Source organism: Musca domestica, unplaced genomic scaffold, assembly GCF_030504385.1.
Source record: "Musca domestica strain aabys unplaced genomic scaffold, Musca_domestica.polishedcontigs.V.1.1 10, whole genome shotgun sequence".
NCBI classification, from domain to species: Eukaryota; Metazoa; Arthropoda; class Insecta; order Diptera; family Muscidae; genus Musca; species Musca domestica.
The window spans coordinates 4,895,594-4,923,198 of NW_026712115.1; the positions used below are offsets into that span (position 1 = coordinate 4,895,594).

General features: G+C 34.5%; 1 long non-coding RNA gene across 1 annotated transcript; it reads right to left on the bottom strand.

Moving 5' to 3' along the window:
- Nucleotides 1–479: 479 nt before the first annotated feature.
- Nucleotides 480–26,732, bottom strand: LOC109614212 (uncharacterized). Its single transcript, XR_009342588.1, has 3 exons — nucleotides 26,546–26,732; nucleotides 835–966; nucleotides 480–773 (listed from the first exon to the last, which is right to left on the bottom strand). It is a non-coding gene; the product is annotated as an uncharacterized LOC109614212 (long non-coding RNA).
- Nucleotides 26,733–27,605: the final 873 nt, after the last annotated feature.

Below are 27,605 nucleotides of genomic sequence, written 5' to 3' on the forward strand. Positions count from 1 at the left end.
AAAAAAAAAATAAAATATGTAAGTACTAATTTAATTCAACCTACATCAAACTTATTGGTTTTCATGTCAAATTCATATCAAAATTTATTTAAAATCACTGCATTTGAAATCTAGAACTGAACTGTGGACATTCTGTGTTGGGTTTAAATTAAACAATCCATAACAATTAGCTTTTAACGAACTAACCTCAAAATCAATGACCGTTTTAATCCGTTTAATTTTAGACAGTTTACCGTTAATGTGTTATCAAATATCATTCACGTTTCGTCATCTTGTCAAAAGTGCACAAACTGTCATGCACACTGGCAGTAGAACAAAGAAGTCTTCGTTGAATACTTCCATGATTGACAACCTATCACTGATACCGAGAACATCGAAGCATTATTCTCATTTCTGTGATTTGTTCACTTTTTTGTATTTGTCATCGATAGTCAGATTAATGTTGTGGGAATTAAAAGATATGACACAGTGGGTGAATATACATTTTGGCTAAGCGTGGCAATTTAAATTGATTTTATTGACTCATATAATGACGTTTATAATTTAACAATATAATTAAAGTAATTTCATAATAAATTTTTGTAATGCCCCCCACTGTTCCTTTTCATTTTTTGTTAAGCGCTAGACTGTTCTCCACTGTCAATCATTCATGCCAATGTTCTGTCATCAAACATCTAAAAATAGGAAAACATCCTTCTGTATTGTAACGAGAAGAGTAGAAGGACGAGTTCTAATATTTTTGGGTTTATTCGACTGATTTATGAAACCATAATCTGTGGTTATAGACAGACAGATACAAATATAGCTACATAAAAGGACAATGAATGTACTCACCCCAAACCACGCTCCTGAAAATTCACATCGTTTACTTTGTGTATGTTTATCCGAAATGGCATATGCTAATTTTATGGCAAACAAAGGAATGAGCATGGTCATTGCTATACTCAGAGAATTTGCAAGGGAGTCCTGAGAATTTTAAAATGTTTACCAATGCTTAAATAATGAATGGTAAATTTGAGAAGCAAATTTTACGATGATAATTAAATAAATTAAACTACATTTTATACCATGCTTATGATGTTAGGATACTGATTTAAAAATAGTTGCTGTTGATTAAATGATTTGATGTGTGATGATGAAGATTTAAATCCACATTTTTATACCCTTCACCATACATAGTATGGGGGGTATATTAAGTTCGTCATTCCGTTTGTAACTCATCGAAATAATCATTTTAGACCCAACAAAGTATATATTCCTGATTAGCATAAAAATCTAAGACAATTTAGCCCTGTCCGTCCGTCCGTCTGCCCATCTGTCCGTCTGTTAGAAGGCTAAAATTTTGCACAGATCAGTCTATTGTCTGCAGGCAGGGCAATTTCGAAGATGGGATATCGGTCCACGATATCGTATAGCCCCCATACAACGGTACCACCCGATATTCGCTATTTTAAGGATTTTAGCTACATTTTTCAATGGAATTGTCTGAAAATCCACACAAGGGGTTCTTTCTGAGTACTTTACCCTCTGGAAGGGACTACGATATCGTATAGCCCCCATACAACGGTACCCCCGATATTAGATATTTGGCGATTTTAGGGACATTATTCGCGGAGTTGTTTCGAATTGTGTGCCTAGAATTCGTAATGGATACTGTAGTCTATGACAAAAAATTGTTTATGCAGGCCCACGTCTTCGTATAGCCTCAATATAATGGTACATCCCAATATTCGGTATTTTGACAATTTTAGCGACATCATTCACCGGAGTTGTTTCAAATTTCGTATTTAGGGTTTGGAATGGAAACTGCAGTCTATGACAGAAAATTGTCTATGTAGGTGGAGGCCTTCGTACAATCCCCATATATCAGTACCTCCCTATATTCGGCATTTTTATGATTTTAACTACATTATTCACGTTTTTATACCCTCCACCAAAAAAGTATGGAGGGTATATTAAGTTCGTCACTCCGTTTGTAACTCATCGAAATAATCATTTTAGACCCAACAAAGTATATATATTCTTGATCAGCGTAAAATTCTAAGACGATTTAGCCCTGTCCGTCCGTCTGTCCGTCTGCCCATCTGTCCGTCTGTTGTAATCACCCTAGAGTCAAAACAAATAAAGATAGAAAGCTAACATTTTGCACAGATCAGTCTCTTGTCTGCAGGCAGGAAAAGTTCGAAGATGGGTACGGTACCCCCGATATTCGGTATTTTGATGATGTTAGCCACATTTTTCAACGGAATTGTCTGAAAATCCACACAAGTAGTTCCTTGTGAGTACTTCACCCCCTGAGAGAGAATTATCTATATAGGTCCACAATATCGTATAGCCCCCATGTAACGGTACCCCCGATATTTGGAATTTTGATGATTTTATCCACATTTTTCAATGGAATTATCTGAAATTCCACTCAAGTAGTTCCTTGTGAGTACTTCACCCCCTGAGAGAGAATTATCTATATAGGTCCACGATATCGTATAGCCCTTATATAACGGTATTTTATAATACCCGATATTCGGTATTTTGATGTTCTTAGCCATATTTTTCAACGGAATGGTCATAAGGGTTTCTTTGTACACAAGGGGTTCTTTGTGAGCACTTTACCCCCCGACAGAGAATTCTCTATATAGGTTAACGCTATACGTTATAGCTCCCATATAACGGTACCCCGCGATATTCGGTATTTTGATCATTTGAGCCACATTTTCCAATCGTATTGTCTAAAAATCCACACACGGAGTTCTTTGTGAGCACTTTACCCCTGAAACGGAATTGTCTATATGGGTCCAAAATATCATATGCCCCCCATATAACGGTACTCCCCTATATTCGGTATTTTGATGATTTTAGCTACTTTTTCCAATGGAATTATCTGAAAATCCACACAAGGAGTTCCTTGTAAGTACTTTACACGCAGACATAGATTTGTCTTTATAGGTCCACAATAACGTATATCGGCACCTTCCTTTATTAGATATTTTAAAGATTTTAAAAGAATTTTTAATGGATTTTATTTTTTTTTTTTAATTTTTTTAATTTGTACCAAATTACCGCTTTTTTACTTGTTTTCTTAGTTTCGTATTTGAATATTGTAATGGCTTATGACAAAATTTGCGTATGCAGATCATCGTCATTGTTTATATCCCGTTATAAAGGCTATATTCGATATTTTTAAGATTTTAAGAGAATTTTTGGCAAATGTTTTTTTTTTTTTTTTTGAAAATTTCCAGATTTGCTACAAATAGTGGAGGGTACTGCTTTTTTACCTGTTTTTTGGTATGGTGTCTCTTACTTTAAAAAACTCCATATGTTTTGTACCGCAAAAATAGAAAAATATAAATGACTTCTAAAATACATTGAATGAAATACAAAATCTCAGTTTTAATCTTCTGTGGAAAGCGTTTTTAACAGTTTCTCTATTGAAAAATAGTTCTGTCACTAGATTTCTAGACATTTCACTATCATCATACCAAATCTCGATTTCGAAACATCCTATTATTTATACCTTGTAGGCATCATAAAATTACAGTCATTGTCTTTTAGAGCAACAGTCGGGGTTATTCGTTTGTAAGTTCATACGTGTACATGTGTTCAATGTTGTTTTGGTATAATGAACCTTAGTTATCTTTGTTGATTGCTGGGGTTTTACCACATTGCGTTTTGGGTTTCAAGTCAATGAAACTAAATTATTTCTTTTAAATCGACACCAGCTCTGTAAACATGTACAAATACATATGAAAAGAGGTAATTTATTATCTATAATGATTAAAATGAAAATTGCTTGTGTTATACGAAAAATATCCGATACTTCAATGATTTTGTAAGTTAAAGTTTAAGTATGTCTTGAGTTAAAGTTCTTTTTAAATATAGAGCGAGATAAAAAAATGAAACCGTCACACGCTACCCGAATGTTGCTCTGCTGTATTTTGGTCCATTCCCGGCGAAACGTTTGCTTGAGGTGACAGACACTTTGGTATTTTTAAGTGCCAACCTTGCTTTCCAAAATAATCCAGACACAATGGTCCAATCTCATTTTGTAACCATTCTTGGGTGGCGCGTGCTGAGTGCGATGGTGCTGAGTCCTGTTGGAATGTCCAAGGTCTGCGGCCAAAATGTTTGCGTGCCCAAGGCTTTAATACCATGTTCGCGATAATATTCGGCATTTATTTTGATGCCACGGTGGATAAATACGAGCGGAGAGCGACCATCGGCTGTTATGGCGGCCCACCATGTTGTGAGTTCTGGTTGCCAACTGTTATAATTTGGAATCTTGATAAACATATATATGGGAGGTTTGTCCAATATATAAATGGGAGGTTTGTCCGGGCATACATTTGGGAGGTTTGTCCGATCCGAACTTATAATACGTTCCTCCTTTTTGAAGGATCTTTAATATTTAAAAAAAAGTAAGCAAAGGCTATAGTCGTGAGGAGCCGAACATGTGATACCCTACAACACTACAATATGTCAGAAACCCCCTCATGTCCAAATCCATTTTGCAAGATCAGGGACATTTTCCCAATATTTATGCACTCCGTGGTGCTGTTAGTTTTTGTGGTCCATTTCACGGCTAAATATAATCCAATGGTCATCCAATGGTCTTACCTGTGCTTAACTATATTCTCAGGCGTGTCGATTGGCTTCAATTGTGTAATCAGGATTTCTTTTTCTATTTCTGGTTCATTTGAACCCCTAAATATTTTGCGATCGTCTCCAAAAGCAAGCAGAATTTCGCCTATTGTGTATTTCGGATATCGCCTGTAAATAATGTTGGTATTTTTTCACACAAAAGTAGTGGTCCATTCTAACCGCTGTCTTAAATTCTAACTTCATGCGAGTTTTCGTGTCCTTTGGTTTCTATTTGTGACCTTTATAACGGCTGCAAAATCAGGAACATTTTGAGTTCCTGGTCTATTTCAACCCCTAAATATATTGCGGACATCTTTGAAAACAATAGGCTTAGCTTTCTGAGCCTAACCCTACCTCTGTGAAAAATTTCGTGAGGATCGAACGATAACTGCAATCTGTATATAAATAATAACCCCAACCTGTGTTGTAAAGTGCAAAAATATTACAAAATATACACTTCAATATTATAAGTCAAATTGAAAAAATCGGACGCGATAAAAAATAAAAAAATGTCACAAAATACTACAAAATCTATATTAACATCATTATTAGCATCTTTATATGGGATTTTTTTTAGATTTTATACTTTTATGTTAAAATAGCATTCTAAATTGACAAAATTTGACAAAATCGCTTCAGCCATTCTGGAGATATAAGCATTTTAGGTAACATCCCTTTTCCTTTGTATATATACATTGTATATATTTCGCTATATATATCCGATCTTTTTATTATCGGCACCTACGTAACGGTCAGAATTGACCTATTCGTCAATTTGTGATTTCGCCGACATTAAAAATATTCGCGGTTTAATGGAAATGTTTACCTTTTTATCACAAATGCTATGGTCTATTTCAACCACTAAATATTACCCGATGACCATCAAAATTGGAAAGCTTCTGCCCAGCTCAAAGCTCTAGCCCCATGCTAAGTTTCGCTTTGATTGGTCTATAATTGTGACCTGTAGAGCAACTGCAAAAGCAGGAAATGTTTCAATTTTTGGTCCATTTCAACCCCTAAATATTATGCGGTCATCTCCAAAAGAAATAGGGTTCTATTCTGACCTTAACCCCATCTACATTCCAAATTTCGTGAAGATCGGGCCATAATTGCGACCTGTAGAGTGATTATAAATTAACGGACATACATAGCTAGATCGACTCAGCTCGTCGAGATAGGAAGATCCATATATACTTTCCTATGTGGGAAACCAATATTTCGAGGTGTTACATAATTTTTGGCCCAATCAAACTTATAATACCCCCAACACATAGTGTTGTAGGGTATAAAAATCCGCCGAAAAATACCACTTAAATGAAAACCGTTACATGAGGCTATACGAAAACGTGGATCGGCATTATTAATTTTTTGTCATAGGCTGTAGTACCGATTCTGAACTTCAAATACTAAATTTGAAACAATTACGTTGAATAATGAAGATAGCATCTTCAAATTTAAAACAATTCCGGTGAATAATGTTGCTAATATCATTAAAATACCAAATAAAGGGATACATCGTTATACAGGGTGATTTAAAAAAACTGCAATAAAGTCAAAGGCCATTATTTTTACATATTTTTTTAATTTTATTGAATGAAAGCATAAAATTTCGGAAATAGCATTAAGTTCTAGAATAAGTTTAGATTTGTTCGAATTGTTCACTTTTGACACGTCACACGCTGCCCGAATGTTGCTCTGCGGTATTTTGGCCCATTCCCGTCGAAGCGTTTGCTTGAGGTGATCGACACTTTGGTATTTTTAGGTGCCAACCTTGCTTTCCAAAATACTCCAGACACAATAGTCCAACGGATTGGTATCCGAAGATTTTGGTGGCCATTGTGCGCAGGAAATAAAGCGAGGAACCTCATTTTGTAACCATTCATGGGTGGGGCGTGCTGAGTGCGAAGGTGCTGAGTCCTGTTGGAATGTCGAAGGTCTGCGGCCAAAATGTTTGCGTGCTAAAACACCCTCCAGAATATTTTCGCGATTCTATTCGGCATTTATTCTGATGCCACGGTCGATTGATACTTGCGTGGGGCGACCATCGGCTGTAATGGCGGCCTATCACCATCACCATGGCCGGCGCTTGAGTTCTGGTGGTCAACCGAAGGTGCACATTTTCAGCTGACCTCTTTGGCAAGTAAACACGATCATTTTGTTTGTTTACAAACCGCTGGACAACGAATGTTTTCTCATCGGAGGAAACCAAATTCGGCAGTTCACTACTTTCGGCCAAGCGAAGCAACTCTAGAGCCCTTTTGAGTTCCTTTTCTTTCTGTTGGAATATTGCGATATGTTCAGCTCACGAGCCATTTTTCGGCCACTGCGACACGAGTTTTAATCAAGTCGCTTCTTTACTATTCGAACCATATCTGCTGATGTTGTTGTTTCTTCCGTCCACTTCCTTGTACCAGTATCACGAAAGCGAGCGATGGTACGAGACACATAAGATTTATTCACATTTTAATGCTGGAGTGGTCTAACGATAGACACTTGTGGTTTTCCAGCCAAATATAAAGAAATCACACTACCACGCTTGAATTCCACTACGAAAAACTTTTTTTCTGGCAAATTTTCACCAAAATGCTTTTGTACGCTTGTGAACAATATAATGAGCTGTCACTGGAAAATGTTTAGCAGCTGTCGGACAAATGGCTTAGAAATGACAGAAGTCTGAAGTTGTTTGCATTTTTTCATCTCACCCTGTATAGATTGTACCTATTTTACCATGTAGCCGATACATTGGCTATCAGTATCACTGTAACGGTCAGAAGTAACATTTTAATGTATTTCTGATTTCACCGGGCTTAGAAGTCTTCGCGGTTTAGTGAAAATTTATTTTACATATAAAAGATATAGGCATATTTTGATTTCACTTCAAATTGCAGATAATTAGGCTCATCTCCAAAGACAAATGAACAAAAAAAATTAACACATGATCTCCGCTTACAAATGCAAAACTCAAAAAAAAAAAAAAACTTTCAGTTGAAAGTGAAAGAAATCTTTCGATGTGCTTTGGTAAGGTCATCATTTATATTCTTTCTGAATAATTTTAAATAAGACCACATAAGTTATGAGTGTCGTTTTCATTTATTTTATGAAAAAACCTCGCATTTGGGAAATACTTGCATTGTGTATTTTAATGAAGAAATAGCAATGTATTACTAAGAATTTAAATTAATTTTTAAATGCACTCACTTCTTGTTTACATTCAATTTAGACATGTTTTTTTTTTTTTTGTCAAGAAACCACATAATGTCTGAAGAAACCACAACCACACGTGTACTAAGTATGTTGAATATTTCACCACTGAACTTTGTTAAAATTAAAAACTAACCGCATTATTTACTGTTAATGCACAAAAGTATGTGTAACGAAAGTACAATTTTTTCTATCAAGTTTTTTAATACACTTTCAAAATTCGAAAAGAACGCTTCTATTCATATTGAGCAAAATTTGTTAATGTACGGTTTACATCATGCAATGTGATCTATTAGAGTTTTCGTACGTTTTAATGTTATACAAGGCAGTTACTAATTTAAAAACAAATTCTAAATATCTAAGCAGAGGAGTATGGTGAGCAAATTGAAAAAAAGGACTAAGAAATATTGTGTTCATATTTATTTTGTGTTCAGTTCAAGAAAATTTAAAGGAAATATATAATATCTATTCACTATTTCGGTTGAATTTCATCAATAGATCAACATAACGCAACAACACGTTTTCTTAACATTATATCTAAAAATTGTAACTATTTGAATAATTTGATTAAATATATTGTTAATAAGGCCACAAACTAAAATCTACATAGACCTTAAATCTCTTTCACATTAAATCCCACTGCACACAATTTCACTTTTACGAGTCATATATACTTTTCCCTCTTTGGAATGAACATTTATAACATTGCTCTAGTCTTTTAAGATTTGCTGCTTAAAATATGTACTTCTTTTCAAAAGTTCTGTGCTTAACTCGAGGGTATAGAAGATTTACATATTTTATAATTTACAATTTAAAGAGCAGCTGCACTTGGTGGAAAGTGACACATTTTCGTGTGACAAAACCAACCAAGGAAATGGGCATACATTTGGAATTTTAATTGCACATATCCTAGTTTATATACACATGTCATTTAATATATTTCGGAGGAGAGTCTAAACATTGCAAATCGCAATATTTGTAGCACACATAAAAGTCAAGTCTAAGTCTAAATAGTCTAAGGTAATGTGAAAATAGTGCCCGATTTTATTAAACTTTAGTGAGAAGATGAAATATATCGCTCCACTCCAACTTGTTCCACTTCGACAAGTGGCCATATTCACTGAATTACTCTTGGGTGAATATAAAGAGTTTCCTCGAGTGACCGTTTTAGGCATCTGGCAAACAATGGTAGTCCTCATAGGCAGTTTTCAGTAATTTTAACACTATCAAGTGTCCGCTACGTCGTTTGCTGATTAAGAACTTCACAATTGATCAAAATACAAACCCTTGTGTACAATTTTAAACTTCCAACTCTTATCGATTGTGGTTTCCCCCAAGACTGACCGTTTGACAAGGTTTTAAATATCAAATTCAAATCGAATGTTGTATCAATTAGTTTCTCTTAGTATTCTTTGCATCCTTAAAGTATATCAACCCTTTTTGCAAGCAAAGATTAGAACTTATGAAAAATTTAAAGCGATCGATCGATCCGTCCGTCTGTGTAAATCACTCTAGCTTCCGAAGGAAATTAAGTAGGTTGATAAAATTTTATTCAAATGTTTTATTCAAATATTATGTCTGCAGGACTTTTGGTATTTTGGTAAAATGGGCCATGTAGGTCCACATTTTGGTACATCCATATAATGGTACCTCCTTATTTTAGGTAGTTTGGTGATTTAAGCGATTTTTCACATTCGGTATTTGAAGTTCGTAATGGATACTACAGCCTATGACAGAAAATTGTCTGTTCAAGTCCACGTCTTCATATAGCCCCCACATAACGGTCCCTTCCAATATTCGGTACTTTGATGATTTTAGTGACACTATTCACAGATTTTTTTTTAAGTTTCGCATTTGAATATTGTAATGCTTTATGACAAAAGTTGCATATGCAGGTCCGCGTCGTCATATAGACTCTGATATAATGGCTACATTTTGAAGATTTTAATAGATTTTTTTCCGATTTTATAAGTATTGCGCACTAAATGCGTAATATCATCCCGAATCAAATGAATTTTAGCATACACGGCCAGGATCAGTACTGAAGTATGTTTTACGATTTTGGTGAATATCGGCTCAGATTTAGATATAGCTCCCATATATATTTTCGTCCAATTTCAATTTTATTGTGTGCCATATGTGAAATATTAGTCCAAATGGAAAATTTGATGAAAATCGGTTAAGATATAGCTATGTTTCATCCGATTTAGGGTTTAAGTCCCCCACATTCGTGATACACACTCCACAGCGGGGATATTTAGTGCCAGATATAAGACATAGCTCAGAAATACATCTGCCAAATTTTACCGAGATCGGTTCAGATTTGGATTTAGCTCCCATATAAATCATTATCCGATTTGACGTTTATTGTGTACCAAATTGTTTATATCAGCCCGAATTAAAGGATTTTTGGTACATCTAACCTTATTCAGCGTAAAATAAAGTGTGCCAATTTGGTGAAAATTGGTTCAGATATGCTATAGCTCCCATATATATGTTTCATCCGATTTGGTGTTTTAGTCCCCACATTCGTAATATGCACTGCACAAAAATATTTTTTGGTATCAGAATTCAGAATTACCTTCACCGAATTTTATAGAGATCGGCTTAGGTTCGGATATAGCTCCCATATGTATCTTCGTTTCTATATTGTTAGCCAAATGTGTAGTTTTAGCCCAAATGGTATAAGTTTTGGCAAAGACTACCAAATTTGGTCTGGGATCAAATAAAAACTTTTTTCGAATAACTTTTCCAAATTTTGTCGAGATCGGTTCAAATTTAGATATGTCCCACACTCATTTTCCTTTAATTTGATGTAAATAATGTATGAAAGACACAATTTTTGATCAAATGAAGTAGTTTCATTGATTTTATATTTAGCTATTCTGAAAGTCATAACACTCACTCCATAGAAACGATGTTTGGATGGAGAGGTCTGATACAACATACATTTACCTCAGTCATGTTTAGTAAACATCGACTAAGATATAGCTTTTAAAGTTTTGTTGTAATCTATTTGAAATTTAAATTTACTTGCTACACTAAATAGTAATAGTGGCGTTGGGTATCATATCCTTACTGGCACTCTTTCAGTGCCTCTTTTTTGTCAAGACATATACACAGTTTGTATATGTGTGTATGGTTTTGATGAAAAATGAAATTATTTCGAATTCAGTTGCAACAAAGATACATATTTTTGATATTAATGGATAACAAACTGTAGAATTTTGTGATAAAGCAATATTGTCCTTTTACTTTGGACTCTATTTTGTGGAATAAACCCAACATTCCATTCAGGTTTTGTGGTTTTCCAACTAATATAAGAATTTTATGAAAAAACAAGTAAGCAAAGGCTACAGTCGAGCGGGACCGACCGTTGAATACCCTACAACACTATAATAAACGATACTGTTTATATAGGCGAGATACTCGAAAGAATTCCACAAGATATTGAGACAAATTATAAAAGAAAACCATCAGGATTCGTTCTCTAATTTTCGAATAATAGCAACTTAAACTAATTTGCTCATTTCCAATTTATTGATAGATGTTGTACGTAAATGGTCTTCCTAGATCTGGAACCTATATTTCCCAAAGACCTATAATCTCTCAGAAGTGGCAAAAGATTAACATTTATTATTGGTTTTTGACTGAAACGCATCTATATGAGATACAGACATTTGACTATGTTCTTCCACGAAATCAGCGTTAACGAAATAGTCAGAAGTGCGTCTTTCCTGTATTTGTGAATTCTGTAAAGAGTCACTGGAATGGACATTTTCGTATTTTGTCTACAAAAGTTGGCAAATTATTTCGCACATTGAATATTTTTGAATGGCCATCCAAAACTGCTTGGCTTTTATAATGTCCGGTATCCCTCATTCAAATGTGCGTGAGGATCGGGCGATAATAACGACCTGCTAACAATTTTGCAGTTTTTTTGGTCCATTTCAACCCCTAAATATATGGCGATCATCCCCAAAAAGAGTAGGCTTCTATTCTGACCCTCATCTTATCCCCATGCAAAATTTCGTAAGGATCGGGCCATAAATGCGATCTGTATATGATATCCTGATATCCTAACTACTTAGTTTTGTTAGCTGTAGAAATATTACCAAATGTTTAATTTAAAATGAAAATATGCCAAAAATATGACAAAATTGAAAAAATATGAGAAAATATTACAAAATCAATATTTTCATCTTTAGAGAGATATTTTTATGCGATTTTTTTAGACGTTTTTTATTTCCTGCCAAGAGGCCATTCTGAATTAATGTGAACTGTCGAAATCTGTTCAGCCGTTCTCGATGTATAAAAGATTTTTCAAGCATATCTTCTTTGATAGACATATATTTCGCACATATTTTGCTATATATCCGTTTTGTTGGATGTTAACATCAATGTAACGATCAGAAGTAACCTTGTCATGGCTTTGTGATTTCGCCGGGATTTAAAATATTCGGGGTTTAATAAAAAATTTTGAATTTTTTCAACACAAAAGATATGGTCTGTTTTACGCGCTAAATATTATCCGATGACCACCCAAATTGGTAGGCTTGTTCCCCACCCTAAACTCTGACTACATGCGAAATTCCGATTGATTCGATTGATCTATAATTGCGACCTGTATAGCTACTGCAAAATCCGACATTTTTTCAGTATTTGGTCCATTTCAACCGCTAAACAGTTGGCGATCATCTCCAAAAGCAATAGGGTTCTATTCTGGTCCAAGCCCCACCTACATTCTAAATTTCGTGAAGATCGGGCCATAATTGCGACCTATAGAGTGATTACAAATTAACATGGACAGACGGACAGACGGACGGACGGACATACATAGCTAGATCGACTCAGCTCGGCGAGCTAGGAAGATTCATATATACTTTCCTATGTGGGAAACCAATATTTCGAGGTGTTACATAATTCTTGGCCCAATCAAACTTATAATACCCCCAACACATAGTGTTGTAGGGTATAATTAAAATAAACAGAACCAATTGTATATTTAACACAATAAGACTCCATTACAAAATTGCTTTTAAGTTAAACTACCTTTCATATTGAGCCATGTTTATGGGCAAAAATTAGCAAGAAATGTATAATTATGTACAATTCTTTGTTTGGTATTTTCAAATTTAAAAAACTGTCATTTTCAAATGTATATAATATAAAAAAACATAAATGGGCAAGATAAACTCAAATAAATAAAAATTAAAGATAAAATCATAAATTTATTGAAGCTATACAGATATAGGACGCGGTAAGGTTTGAATAGAAGCCTATGATCGCAAACAGAAAATCCTGATTTGGTCGCACTTGTTATCCGATTGAGATGAAATTTTCCAAACAACATTTGTTTGGCCCAAGGACGAAGCCTATTGAAATTGGAGATAATCGGTAAAATATTAGATATAGCTCCCATATATATCCGAATTTGATCGAAATCGGTTCAGATATAGCTATAGCTCCCATATATATTGTTCATTTGATTTGTTATTTTGGTCCTCCGCAGTCGTAATATACACTCTGTAACAACAATATTTGGGGAAATATATCAAATGCAATTGATAAATTTTATCGAGATCAGTTCAGATTTGGATATAGCTCCCATATATAACTTCGTCCGATTTACCTTTTATTGTGCATCAAACGTCTAATATTTGCCCAAATGAGATAGAATTTGAACACATACCAAATTTAGTCTAGGAGTAGTATGCCAAATTTGGTGAAGATCGGTTCAGATATAGCTATAGCTCCCATATACATTGTTCATCCGATTTGTTATATTTGTTACCCACAGCCGTAATATGCACTCCGTAACAATGATATTCAAGGAAATATAGAAAATACAGCTCAGAAATATCTTTGCCAAATTTTATCAAGATCGGTTCCGATTTGGATATAGCTATCATATATACCTTTATCTGATTTCAAATTAATTGTGCACCAAATGGGCAATACAAGTCCGAATTTAAAAGATACAAATGGTTCGGCATATTTAGTCCCTTGAACTTTAAATTATTATTATAATCATAGCGTATATGATTGCATTCTCCCATAAAAACTTTTAATTTTTATATGGAGCTCTACTAAATTAGCAAAGTGGTGTAGGGTATCATAAAGTCGGTCCCGCCCGACTTTAGGACTTTCTTTACTGGTTTTCATAATATTGAATTGTATTAGTAATTTTTGCATTATCAAAAACATCAAACATCTAATTTTACTCACAGATCGTAAGCAACACATGTATGGTACACTACAGGTACATTATTTTTGAATGTTCCGCAATGTGGTACACTACGATTTTGTAGTGCTCCGACTGCGGTACACTACGGTTTTTAGTGCTCCGACTGCTGTACAGTACGATTCTCGTTGTGATCCGGTACAGTATCACTAAAATATTTTTTAAGGGTTGTGCTCCGGTAAGGTACATTATATTAGTGTACCACTCCACCTCGGAACGATACAGAACACTACGGTATACTGTTTATTTTCGAACGCTGCTTCTGACCATTACAAAAAAACTATATAATCAAAGAAAGCGACGTTAGTTAGACAGCTTATAAGTCAAGAACAGCTGGAATGATTCTGACAATTTTCACCAATTCAGAATGACCTCTTCGCAGAAAAAGGTAAAATCTAAAAAATCACAAAAAATTAGAAATATTTTGTTAGATTTTATCATATTTTTTATTTAATGAGATATTTTTAATTTGACCTACAATTATGAATTGTTAATTTTGTAATTACTTTTACATCTGATAACACATGTTGGCGGTATTATTCATGGGGTCAGGGTTAGTTTAGGATAACTTAGAACTGATCTGTCTCTCTGTTAATTTCCTATCATTCCATTTTTGTAACCCTTTTTCAAGTTTAAGAAGGTAATACTTTAGTTTGTTTTCTGCGTTTTAAATGTATGCTTAAAATAAAAATAGAATATATTTAAAATATAACCTCCTGCCAGGCATATTCTCTTTTTTCAGTGGTACATGACTTTTAACAGCTACACGAATCTATGCTTACAATATGAATATCTATGTGTGTGTGTTTGATTTAAAAAGGACATACAAATTTTGCTTTCGTAATTCATAAGATTACTTTTTCCCAACACGTACTTAGAGCACAACATACTTTTACTCTCTTGACTGTAGAAGAGTGTCAGTGCTCTTCTAGGAAATTGTGAAAATTCCAAGAAAAAACTTTTTCTTTCTTCAACATAGCAACCACGCCAGAATGCATATGGAATGTAGCACCCAGAAACTCATTCTCAGTTTGTGCATTACTTTAAGAAATTCAGAGTGTTTCTTGCTCTGTTGCCTGTCGACTTTGTGTAGGTGGAGGATGCCGGGCTAAAAGGGTCTATCAAGAATTTCTTCATGTAATTCTTTATAATATATCCGTATGCATTTTTCATTGATGATAACCTTTGCGTGAGGCAAACTGTGTCTTTCAATTAGTTTTGCTTGTGTGACTATTATATAAAATATGAAGTGCGACATTTAAGTGAACTTAAGTATGTTTGTTAATATGAATTTCTTTAAAAATGAAGAGGAACATGAGTTCTTTGTTTAATAATATTACTGTATATTTTGATGCAGTGTAGCGATTCAAAAATTAAATTACCGATTTCGATGAAACTTTGATTTTGTGTGAAGGGGAGAAAGACCCGAATGAGTTAATTTGGTGGTTAAAATACAATTATGGCCTCATTCAGTACGTTAAATACTGGCTGTTTTCCGTGATACTTTTATCCATCATGTACATGTCGAGCAGTAAAATAGGGTCTCGCTGAGATTTTTCTGTTCTCCCGGATTTTTTTCTTTTATAATAGTTTAGTCCTCCCTGGTTTCACTACTGCGACAGTGGTCACTGCTTGGGGCGTCTAGGAGCTTTTGTGTGGTTTCTAAAGGGAGCTTTGTATTTGAAGTTGTGTTGTGGCCATGTATATCTTTATATATAAAATAAAGTTGTGTTAGTTAGTACGCTTATAGCTGCTTATCTGATTTTGAAGATTTAGGTCAATTCGAAATGGTCTCTTGGTAGAAAATATAAAATTCAAAAAAAAAACCAGTAAGGAAAGCTCAAAAGTCGGGCGGGGCCGACTATATGATACCCTACACCACTATGCGTATTTAGTAGAGCTCTCGTAAAAAGGTTTATACAGGGCATTTCAGAGCTCTATGAGATATTTGGTACAAAATCAAAATCTATCTAATTCTATCGTGCATTTTACGAGCTATAGCTATCTCTGAACCGGGTTTCTCCAAATTTTACGTATTATCTTCTAGACTGGTGATTTGGGCTGATATTGACCATTTAGTGCACATTTAACCCGAAATCGGATGAAGATATATATGAGAGCTATATCCAAATCTGAACCGATTTCGATAAAATTTAAAACAGCTATTCCTGTGCTCCATCTAATACCTGGTACCAAATATCACGGTTGTGGATTGCATAGTAAGAATGTGAGGGGCTTAAAGATCAAATCGGATGAAAGATATATATGGGAGCTATAGCTGTTTCTGAACCGATTTTCTCCAAATTTGTTGTATTTGCTTTAAGGCTAATCTCGGTCACATGTGCCAAAATTCGGGCCATTTGAGCTGATATTGGCCATTTGGTGGTCAATTAACCCGAAATCGGATGAAGATATATATGGGAGCTATATCCAAACCTGAACCGATTTCGATAAAATTTAAAACAGCTATTTCTGTGCTCTATCTAATACCTGGTACCAAATATCACGGTTGTGGAGTGCATAGTAGGAATGTGAGGGACTTAAAGATCAAATCGGATGAAAGATATATATGGGAGCTATAGCTATATCTGAACCGATTTTCTCCAAATTTGATATACTTGCTTCTAGGCCGAACTCGGTTGGGTGTGCCAAAATTCAGGTAATTTGGACTGATAGTGGATATTTGGTGCACATTTAACCCGAAATCGGATGAAGATATATATGGGAGCTATATCTACATTTGATCCGATTCTCACCAATCTCACCTTGGGCCAAAAAATATTGTTTGGAAAATTTCATCTCAATCGGATAATAAATGCGACCTGCATTTTGTTCACAAGAATACATGGACAGACGGACGGACTGACGGACGGACGGACGGACGGACAGACGGACTGACATGCATAAATCGACTCAGAAAGTGATTCTATGAAGGTTCTCAAAAGTAACTATGGGTCTATCTCGTTTCCTTCTCCATGTTACAAACAAATGCACAAAGACATAATACCCTTACCACTATGTGGTGTAGGGTATAAAAAAATATATTTTCTTCCTTTTTATACCCTACACCACATAGTGGTAAGGGTATTATGTCTTTGTGCATTTGTTTGTAACATGGAGAAGGAAACGAGATAGACCCATAGTTACCAACCGAGTTCGGCCTAGAAGCAAGTATATCAAATTTGGAGAAAATCGGTTCAGATATAGCTATAGCTCCCATATATATCTTTCATCCGATTTGATCTTTAAGTCCCTCACATTCCTACTATGCACTCCACAACCGTGATATTTGGTACCAGGTATTAGATGGAGCACAGAAATAGCTTTTTTAAATTTTATCGAAATCGGTTCAGATTTGGATATAGCTCCCATATATATCTTCATCCGATTTCGGGTTAATTGACCACCAAATGGCCAATATCAGCTCAAATGGCCCGAATTTTGGCACATGTGACCGAGATTAGCCTTAAAGCAAATACAACAAATTTGGAGAAAATCGGTTCAGAAACAGCTATAGCTCGCATATATATTCATCCGATTTCGGGTTAAATGTGCACCAAATGTCCACTATCAGTCCAAATTACCTGAATTTTGGCACACCTAACCGAGTTCGGCCTAGAAGCAAGTATATCAAATTTGGAGAAAATCGGTTCAGATATAGCTATAGCTCCCATATATATCTTTCATCCGATTTGGTGTTTAAGCCTCTCACATTCGTAATATGCACTCCACAAGATTGATATTTGGTACCAGATATAAGATACAGCCCAGAAATAGCTGTTTGTAATTTTATCGAAATCGGTTCAGATTTGGATATAGCTCCCATATATATCTTCATCCGATTTCGGGTTAATTGTGCACCAAATGGCCGATATAAGTCAAAATGGACTGAATTTTAGTACATCGGACCAAATTCAGCCTAGAAGCAAGTATATCAAATTTAGTGAAAATCGGTTCAGATATAGATATAGCAACCATATATATGTTTCATCCGATTTAGAGTTTTAATCCCATACATTCGTAATATTCACTCCACAACCGTGATATTTGGTACCAGGTATTAGATGGAGCACAGGAATAGCTGTTTTAAATTTTATCGAAATCGGTTCAGATTTGGATATAGCTCTCATATATATCTTCATCCGATTTCGGGTTAAATGTGCACTAAATGGTCAATATCAGCCCAAATCACCAGTCTAGAAGATAATACGTAAAATTTGGAGAAACCCGGTTCAGAGATAGCTATAGTTCGTAAAATGCACGATAGAATTAGATAGATTTTGATTTTGTACCAAATATCTCATAGAGCTCTGAAATGCCCTGTATAAACCTTTTTACGAGAGCTCTACTAAATACGCATAGTGGTGTAGGGTATCATATAGTCGGCCCCGCCCGACTTTTGAGCTTTCCTTACTGGTTACTTTTGCATTGTACAATTGCAATCTTTTATACTGTATGATTTTTTTTTTAAATTTTGACTTACTATTTTGAATGCACATTTGCAGCATAATGGGAAGATAGTTGTATATTTTTTTTATTTTATTTTATTTTTTTATTATACCCTACAACACTATGTGTTGGGGGTATTATAAGTTTGATTGGGCCAGAATTTATGTAACACCTCGAAATATTGGTTTCCCATATAGGAAAGTATATATGGATCTTCCTAGCTCGCCGAGCTGAGTCGATCTAGCTATGTATGTCCGTCCGTCCGTCTGTCCGTCTGTCCGTCTGTCCATGTTAATTTGTAATCACTCTACAGGTCGCAATTATGGCCCGATCTTCACCAAATTTAGAATGGAGGTGCGGCTAGGGTCAGAATAGAACCCTATTTCTTTTGGAGATGATCGCCAAATGTTTAGGGGTTTAAATGGACCAAATACTGAAAAATTGTCGGATTTTGCAGTAGCTATACGGGTCGCAATTGTAGACCAATCGACGCGGAATTTCGCATGTAGCTAGAGTTTAGGGCGGGGAAGAAGCCTATCAATTTGGGTGGTCATCGGATAATATTTAGCGGGTAAAATAGACCATATCTTTTGTGTTGAAAAAATTCAAAAATTTTCATTAAACCGCGAATATTTTAAATCCCGGCGAAATCACAAAGCCATGACAAGGTTACTTCTGACCTTTACATTGATGTTAACATCCAATAAATCGGATATATAGTATAATATGTGCGATATATATGTCTATCAAAGAAGATATGCTTGAAAGATTCCTTATATGTCGAGAACGGCTGAACTGATTTCGACAGTTCTCATTAATTCAGAATGACCTCTTGCAGGAAAGAAAAAACGGCTAAAAAATCGCATAAAAATATCTCTCTAAAGATGAAAATATTGATTTTGTAAAATTTTCTCATATTTTTTTCAATTTTGTCATATTTTTGGCATATTTTCATTTTGAATTAAATATTTGGTAATATTTCTACAGCTAACAAAACTAAGTAGTTGAGATATCAGGATATCATATACAGATCGCATTTATGGGTCGATCCTTACAAAATTTTGCATGGGTATAAGATGAGGGTCAGAATAGAAGCCTACTCTTCTTGGAGATGATCGCCATATATTTAGGGGTTGAAATGGACCAAAAAACTGCAAAATTGTCAGCCGGTCGTATTTATCGCCTGATCCTCACGCACATTTGAATGGGGGTTACCGGACATTGCAAAAGCCAAGCAGTTTTGGATGGCCATCCAAAAATATTCAATGTGTGAAATAGTTTGCCAACTTTTGTAGACAAAATACAAAAATGTCCATTCCAGTGACTTTTTGGAGAATTCACAAATAAAGGAAAGACGCACTTCTGACTATTTCGTTAACGCTGATTTCGTGGAAGAATATAGTCAAATGTCTGTATCTCATATAGATGCGTTTCAGTCAAAAACCAATAATATATGTTAATCTTTTGCCACTTCTGAGAGATTATAGGTCTTTGGGAAATATTGGTTCCAGATCTAGGAAGACCATTTAAGTGCAACATCTACCAATAAATTGGAAATGAGCAAATTAGTTTAAGTTGCTATTATTTGAACATTAGAGAACGAAACCTGATGGTTTTCTATTATTATTTGTCACAATATCTTGTGGAATTCTTTCGAGTATCTCGCCTATATAAACAGTATCGTTTATTATAGTGTTGTAGGGTATTCAACGGTCGGCCCCGCTCTACTGTAGCCTTTGCTTACTTGTTTTTATTTATTTTTTTTGTTATACCCTACAACACTTTGTGTTGGGGGTATTATAAGTTTGATTGGGCCAAAAATTATGTAACACCACGAAATATTGGTTTCCCACATAGGAAAGTATATATGGATCTTCCTATCTCGCCGTGCTGAGTCGATCTAGCTATGTATGTACGTCCGTCCATCTGTCCGTCTGTCCATGTTAATTTGTAATCACTCTACAGGTCACAATTATGGCCCGATCTTCACGAAATTTAGAATCACAAATAGACGAACAGGTCAATTCTGACCGTTACGTAGATGCCGATAGTAAATATATCGGTTATATATATACAATGTGTACATACAAAGGAAGGGGATGTTAGTTAGAATGCTTGTATCTCAAGAATGACTGGACCGATTTTGAAAAAATTTTGTGACATTGTTTTTATTTTTTATCGCATGCGATTTTTTCAATTTGACTTATAATATTTTGTAATATTTTTTCACCTTACAACACAGGTTGGGGATGTTATATAAGTATTGTAAATATCGTCCGATCCAAAGATGTCCGCAATATATTAGGGGGTTGGACCAACAATAAAAAATTTCCAGATTTTGCGGCCGTTATAAAGGTCACAAATAGAAACCAAAGGACACAAAATCTCGCATAAAGTCAGAGTTAGGTCAGCGGGTACAATGGACCACTAAATATCAGCATTACTTACAGGCGATATCCGAAGTACACAAAAGGCGAATTTCTGGTTTTTTTATGCTGATGTTGGCCAAATGTCCCTAGTCAAAATCCTAATTTCCAAAGCGAAATTTTCCAATATGGATTTGGACTTAAGGGGCTTCTAACATGTTGTAGGGTATAACATAGTCGGCACCGCACGACTATAACCTTTTCTTACTTGTATTTTGTTTATAAAGCTGCAACGGACAAAACTGCTATTTATATATCTACTAGCTGGCCCGGCCCGCGTTGCCGGCCCATAGTTTTTGTCAAAGCATAATTATTCAAAGATATGAATGTTATAAATGTTCACGTACTGGTCGATTAGTTTTTAATTTTTAGTCAAATGAGCAGTAATTTGGAATTTACTGTACTTTGTGCACCTCATAATTGAGAGCTAATTGATTTAAGAATAGCCAAAGTTAATTAATTTTTTAAACCCATTAGCACCTCAGATTGTGCATTAGAGTCCTCATAAGTCCCCCTAACCATGTCGGTCTGTTTGTCCGATAAAAGGTGGACTTGAGGGGGTACTATTACATAGAGAAAATTCTAAAATTTATAGATATGTTGAAATTTTTGTGCAAGATTTGCACCCCCCAAATACACATTTTTAGCCGAATCCTTTGAAATATGGTAAAATGCGAAACATCGACCTAAATTGAAAACTTTCTTCACCCCTTATAATCCAAGATGACAAATAGAGGCCAAATCGAAAATATAGCAGAACAACATAGCATGTAAATAAGTAAAAATAGTTTTATCCACCTCATAATTGAGGTCAGACTGATTTCAGAATAGTCAATTACTATTTTACACCCATTACCGTAATATGGGAACTAATTTTATTTGTTATTTAAATTGTAAATTGGAGACCCCATAAAGTCCATATTTTTCATCATAGTATAATTCAATGACGATTCAACAAACATTCGGTCCCGTGCTACTTTCTTATATTTGTAATTTGTTCATGTTTTCACAATTTATTTCATATAGATGTATATCCCAAATCTACGTTCCCAACCAATATTCTCTTGGGGGTTACAAATTCAATAGAATACAATGTTTTCTTTTCTGACCACACATTAGATGTGAAAGTGGTCTTGGGGATACTCCAATGTGGGGACTTTACATGAATAAATTATTATGTGGCAATTATCTGTACGATGGTTCCTTACCCCAGGGTAGCATAAATACAATTTTTAGTGGTCAAGACCAATATGGGCCCTACTCCAAACATTTTATGCGAAGAGGTTCTCTACCCCCTTAGAAACAAAGATGACAAATAAGGGCCAAAAAGAAGAAAGTGGCGAAGACTCCAAAAATGGCTTAAATCATACGATGATTATTTATGATCGATATGCAAAAGCGATTTAAGGTATCTTAAATGTTCAGGAAGAATTTTTGGAAGGATAGAAATACTTTTCTTACTAAAAGTCCCATTCGCTCTACTATTATATTTGGTATTTTACTGATTGTACTCTCAAAAATTTTTGCATTTTGAGCTCTCATTGGACGGATTATTGTCACATGAAAGAAGTAGGGCCACGCTTTGAAATAAGCCCCATTAGTCTTTTTCGGTCATTTTTGTTTGTTTAAATGTCTGCGCATCTTCCAGCTGAAGCACGATGTAGGCCCTGGAGTTGAAAGGTAGATGTCAGTTACCATCGTATTTCGCACTTATTTCATTTTTTTGGTGAAAAATTGTATATAGTGAAAAATTATTCTTTATTTTGTTCACAAAAAATCCACTGAATTCAATATGATATTACAAATTGAAAAAATTTACAAAAGAAGAATAATAAATTGAAAAAATCTTCAACTTGTTCGCTGATTTTTTACAGCAACTGTTTAAAGATTCTTACAAAGTTTGTCAATAGAATGTACTTTTATTTTAAAATTCAATTCGATTGGAATTTTTTTCGATATTTTCTCGTTTTGAGAATTGTTGCAATGAGATCTCTTTTTCCGTGATCTTTTTAACAATTTTGAAAAAGTAATTATCTTTTAACTTTGTTGTGACCGTATTAAATTATTTCGGTATCTTCTATTCCGTTTCGCCACCACATAATTCGGTACTACACTTCCAGGTAACCCGCCTTCAATTTCAGTTCTCAAGAAATCAAGTCAATTAAATAAATTGGTATTAATATTTGAATTCAAAAATAAAATATAAAAAACACTACAAATGTACATTAGAAAAAAGTAAGTCAAAATGAAAAAAATCATGCAAAATAAAACATTACTATTGTACATTTCAAAAGTCAAAATGAAAATGTTAACATATCACATTTTTACGCGATTTTTTTGTATATTATCCTTTTCGGATAAGAGACAATTCCGAATTTGTATGAATCATTAAAATCAGTTCAGCGGTTCTTAAGTTATAAGCGTAGTAACTAACACAACTTTCATTTATATATATAGATATATAAAATATAGTTAAGTTAGCAACTATGCTTATAACTCGAGAACTGCTGCTCTGATTTTGACAATTCACAGCATTTTAGAAACATTTCTTGGCAGAAAAGTAGAAAAACATGCTTATAAAAATGTGAATAATTTTTTAAGTTTGGTCATATATTTTATATTTTTTCTCAAATTTTTACTGTCATTTGATTTGCAATTTTGAATTGAATTTTTTTTAATTTTTGAATTTTTTTGTATATTAAATCAGTAAGGAATGGTAAAAAATCAGGTGGGGCCGACTATATGATACCCTACATCACTACCGATTAAGATGTTTTCAATTGCAAGCAACTTCAGATTGCTGTCATTTTTAAGCCAATAGTCCGATAGCTGTTAAAATTATTCCAGTGACAGCTTATTATATTGTTTACAAGCGTACAAAAGCATTTTGGTGAGAATTTTCCAGAAAAAAATATATTCGCGGTGGAATTCAAGCGTGATATTGTGATTTTTTTATATTTGGCTGGAAGCCAAATAGCCACTATCCTTAGAGCACTCCATTATTTAAATGTGAGTAAATATTTTGTGTCTCGTACCATCGCTCGTTACCGTGATGACGGAAGAAAACAACAACATCAGCAGAAATGGTTCGAAAAGTAAGGAAGCGACTTGATCGAAAAATGTTTATAAGTGCGGTTGTAAGATTTAGAAGATTTTCCAATAGAATTTTAGTTTTACATAATTCTTTGGTTCCTCTTCTATTGAGCTTACGATCTCGTCCCTTGGGTAAAACAGTTTTTTTTTGTCATAGGAGTTATTTTAAATAACTTTTGGGGAGAATATCCCAGGCAAAAAACAAGGAAACTGATGAGGATTGGTGGCTCTTTCCGAAACCTAGGTATTCCCTGCCTTACCCCCTGGTAAACATTACCATCGTTCTCCACTAATAAACAAATGTTGTTTTTAAAAACAACAATAATGGGATTAAGCCTAACGATTTTTGCAACAAAAAAAATGTTCAAACTAATGTGGCACAATTTGGTAATTGGAGTTTTTAGCAAGAATAAAACATCCTTTAAAAAATGATGGGAGGGTGGTGTACCTTTTGATATAACCCTAATATGAAGGTATCCCCTGATTTCAACTATTTCTGGGATTTGGCCACATTTTTCAATTGATTTGGCCCTTATTTGGCAACTTGACTTCTCAATGAAACCCTTTGAGCAGACTATGTTCAATGTAGGTCAATATTGATTTTACCTACTTCGAGGGTCTTTACCACATTTTCCAATCAATTTTGCTTTAAATGTGTATTAAGGACTAGAGAACAGAAAAACATAGGTACGTATTTTGGTAAAGTCCCCCAAAACAGTATCTCCCAAGTACAACGATCTATTGCGATTTTAAAGGATTGCCGGAAAAATATCGTCGTTAAATTTTTCTATGATCAGAAACATAAACGTTACGGGGACTAAAATGCACAATTTGAGGTGTTATGGTAATGGGTTTAAAGGAGCAATTAGGTTTGACTATTCTAAAATCATTCTGCCCTCAATTATGAGGTGGACCAATCTAAATACCACGCAGCACGATCTTCTAAACATTGCAGCTCATTTGAATGGAAAATGTTGCTAAACTCTGTACTATACTAATGTACTATACTCTGTACTCTTATATGAGGCTATAATAAGCAGTTGAAATATACTTTTTAATAGATGTACTATATCATTTAGACTTCTAACGCACAAATTAAAAGCTGTGGATGAAAAATGGGATCAGGTTTTTAAAACTTTTAAAAATCGACCGGTACGTGGACATTTATTGACATTTTGCCATGGCTATTTATTTGTTTTTAGTCGAGTCATTATTTATAGTAAAAATTGTGCCATTTATGACCCAGTTCCGGAAATCATAATACTACAAAAATATGCACTAAAAACTAAAACTTCGGCTAGATAGTATTTATATATATATTTATTAATAACTTCTTGTGTAAATAAATTCGACCAGTAATTTGATTATAATAACACATGAATAGACGGATCCACATACATAAAACGACTCAGAATGTGATGTGTGTGATGTGTATATCACCAAAAGGAACTATATGTGCAATATTTTTCTTTTTATCTCTACCAAACAATAAAAATAATATTCTGCATCACAGCGTGGCGTAAAATATAAAAATCAATGGGAGTACTCGATGATGTCAAAAACTTAACGTATTGTAATTATTAATACTGTTAAAATATCGCCCTATTTCTCTTAGTATTTCTACAACAAAGATCAACGAGCATGCGGGATTTCCACAGAAATTTTCTGTGTCTGAAATCTTGATCGAATCGCATTGTTGTGGTGAAGATTATGAAAATCACCACTATTGGTTGATTATTATCACAACGTGATCATTTCATACCACCCTCTTTGCCTCTTTGGCTCGTAGTTTATCTAGTTGATATTTTTCAAGCTCTTAGCAACTCCGAAGCCTTTAGCAAGCTCTCAGCCAGCTCTTATTAACCGATCTCTTTCGAACCTACGATACTACCAACAGATTACCATCGAGTCAGCAACACCCATCTGATTTTCAACGAGGCAATAAAAACTACTAGATCACCAGACAAGTTATTGAAAATATCGAGTATCGGGATGTACATTAAAATCACAGATATACAAAGTCGTTGACCTGTTTAGACAAAATTTTTGTCAGAGAGAGTTGTTTACATTATAAACTTTGGATAACAAAGTTTAGAGAAACCTATTTTAAAATCTGACAAACATACGCTAACAGTGGGACGGTGGGACAGTAGGAACTTTAACCAATCCAAGGGAAAATGTGACTAAAATTGTCACGAACATTGAAGAAGCGTTATATGAGGCTATTCAAAAACATGGAACGATATTGCCCATTTTCGCGCATGACCTGCTTGAGAGCCAGAGATATCTTGGTGCGTAATCTTACCTTTCTATCACAAGTATTTATAGGTCCACATTTAGATGTAGGCTTCATACAAATAATCTCATATTTTAACTCTCCCAAGCTTAGCAGCGAAAGTCGGGAATATGTTAAACGGAACTTATTGTTGTCAACATTTCCTTTAAGTTAATTACGAAAAAAAAAGAACAACATGAGTAACAAAATGTCATATCTTACCATACCAATTTTCCACAATTGGCTTTAGATTTTCTTACTTGATCGGAATGTCTTGAGGATAATTATTTTCATGAGACAACAACGTAATTCGATTGTTCTTTTTCCCTGAAAGGATATTTTCTTGCGATTATAGTAGGCAGTTATTGTCTGCGGCTTTTCGTCCTATTGCGTTTATTCACCAGAAATAAAAAAGAGGCTTTTATTCCATTTTTTTATTTTATGAAAAAAAAATAAAATTTTCATATTAATTTTGATTTTTTGACAATTCAATTCTAGCTTACTGAGACCTTTTTTAAGAAAGTTTAAATAACTGACTGACTGATCGAGAATCAACGCCTAAACTTGAATCTTGAAATTTTACACGGGGGTAAGTCTTAGTGTTAAATGGTACTAAATTTAGAACATTTTGAATGAATGGTGCCCAATGTCAAATGGGTGAAGGGATATGGCTAGAATCCTTAATTTGATATTTAGGTCTTTTGCAATGTGGAATGGAGTGTGTCTGGATATGGCTATTATAATTATAAGTACTAAATCGTATTCAACTTGTAATGGGGTGAAAGGATAGAGCTGGAATTCCGAAATTTGTCATTGAGGTCTCTGTTGGTATCTGGTATTAAGATGTGGAGTTGGTTTTGTAAATGTGCACTAAAATTGTACAAAAAGTACAATACTATTGGGTGTAGGTATAGAGCTAAAATCCTAAAATTTGATATGGTTGTCACTTTTGGTGTCTACGGTGGAGAGAGGGAGGTGGTCTTGGAAATGCCCACTATGAACATACAACATACGTACAAAGTACAAATGCTTGAAAATGTGCCTTATTGTTTTTGTTAAAGAGATGGTGTTCTGAAATTTGGTATCAAGAGCACTGTTGGTGTCTAGGGTGGAGAAGAAGTGGTTTTGGATAAATGTAGTATAACTGAATGCAAAGCATTTGAATGAATTTGGGTTGGGGTTTTATGATAGAGATGGCATTCTTAAATTTGACATTGACTAAAACGGAATATTTTTAATCCAGGCGAAATCGCAAATACATTATAATGTCATTCCTGACCGA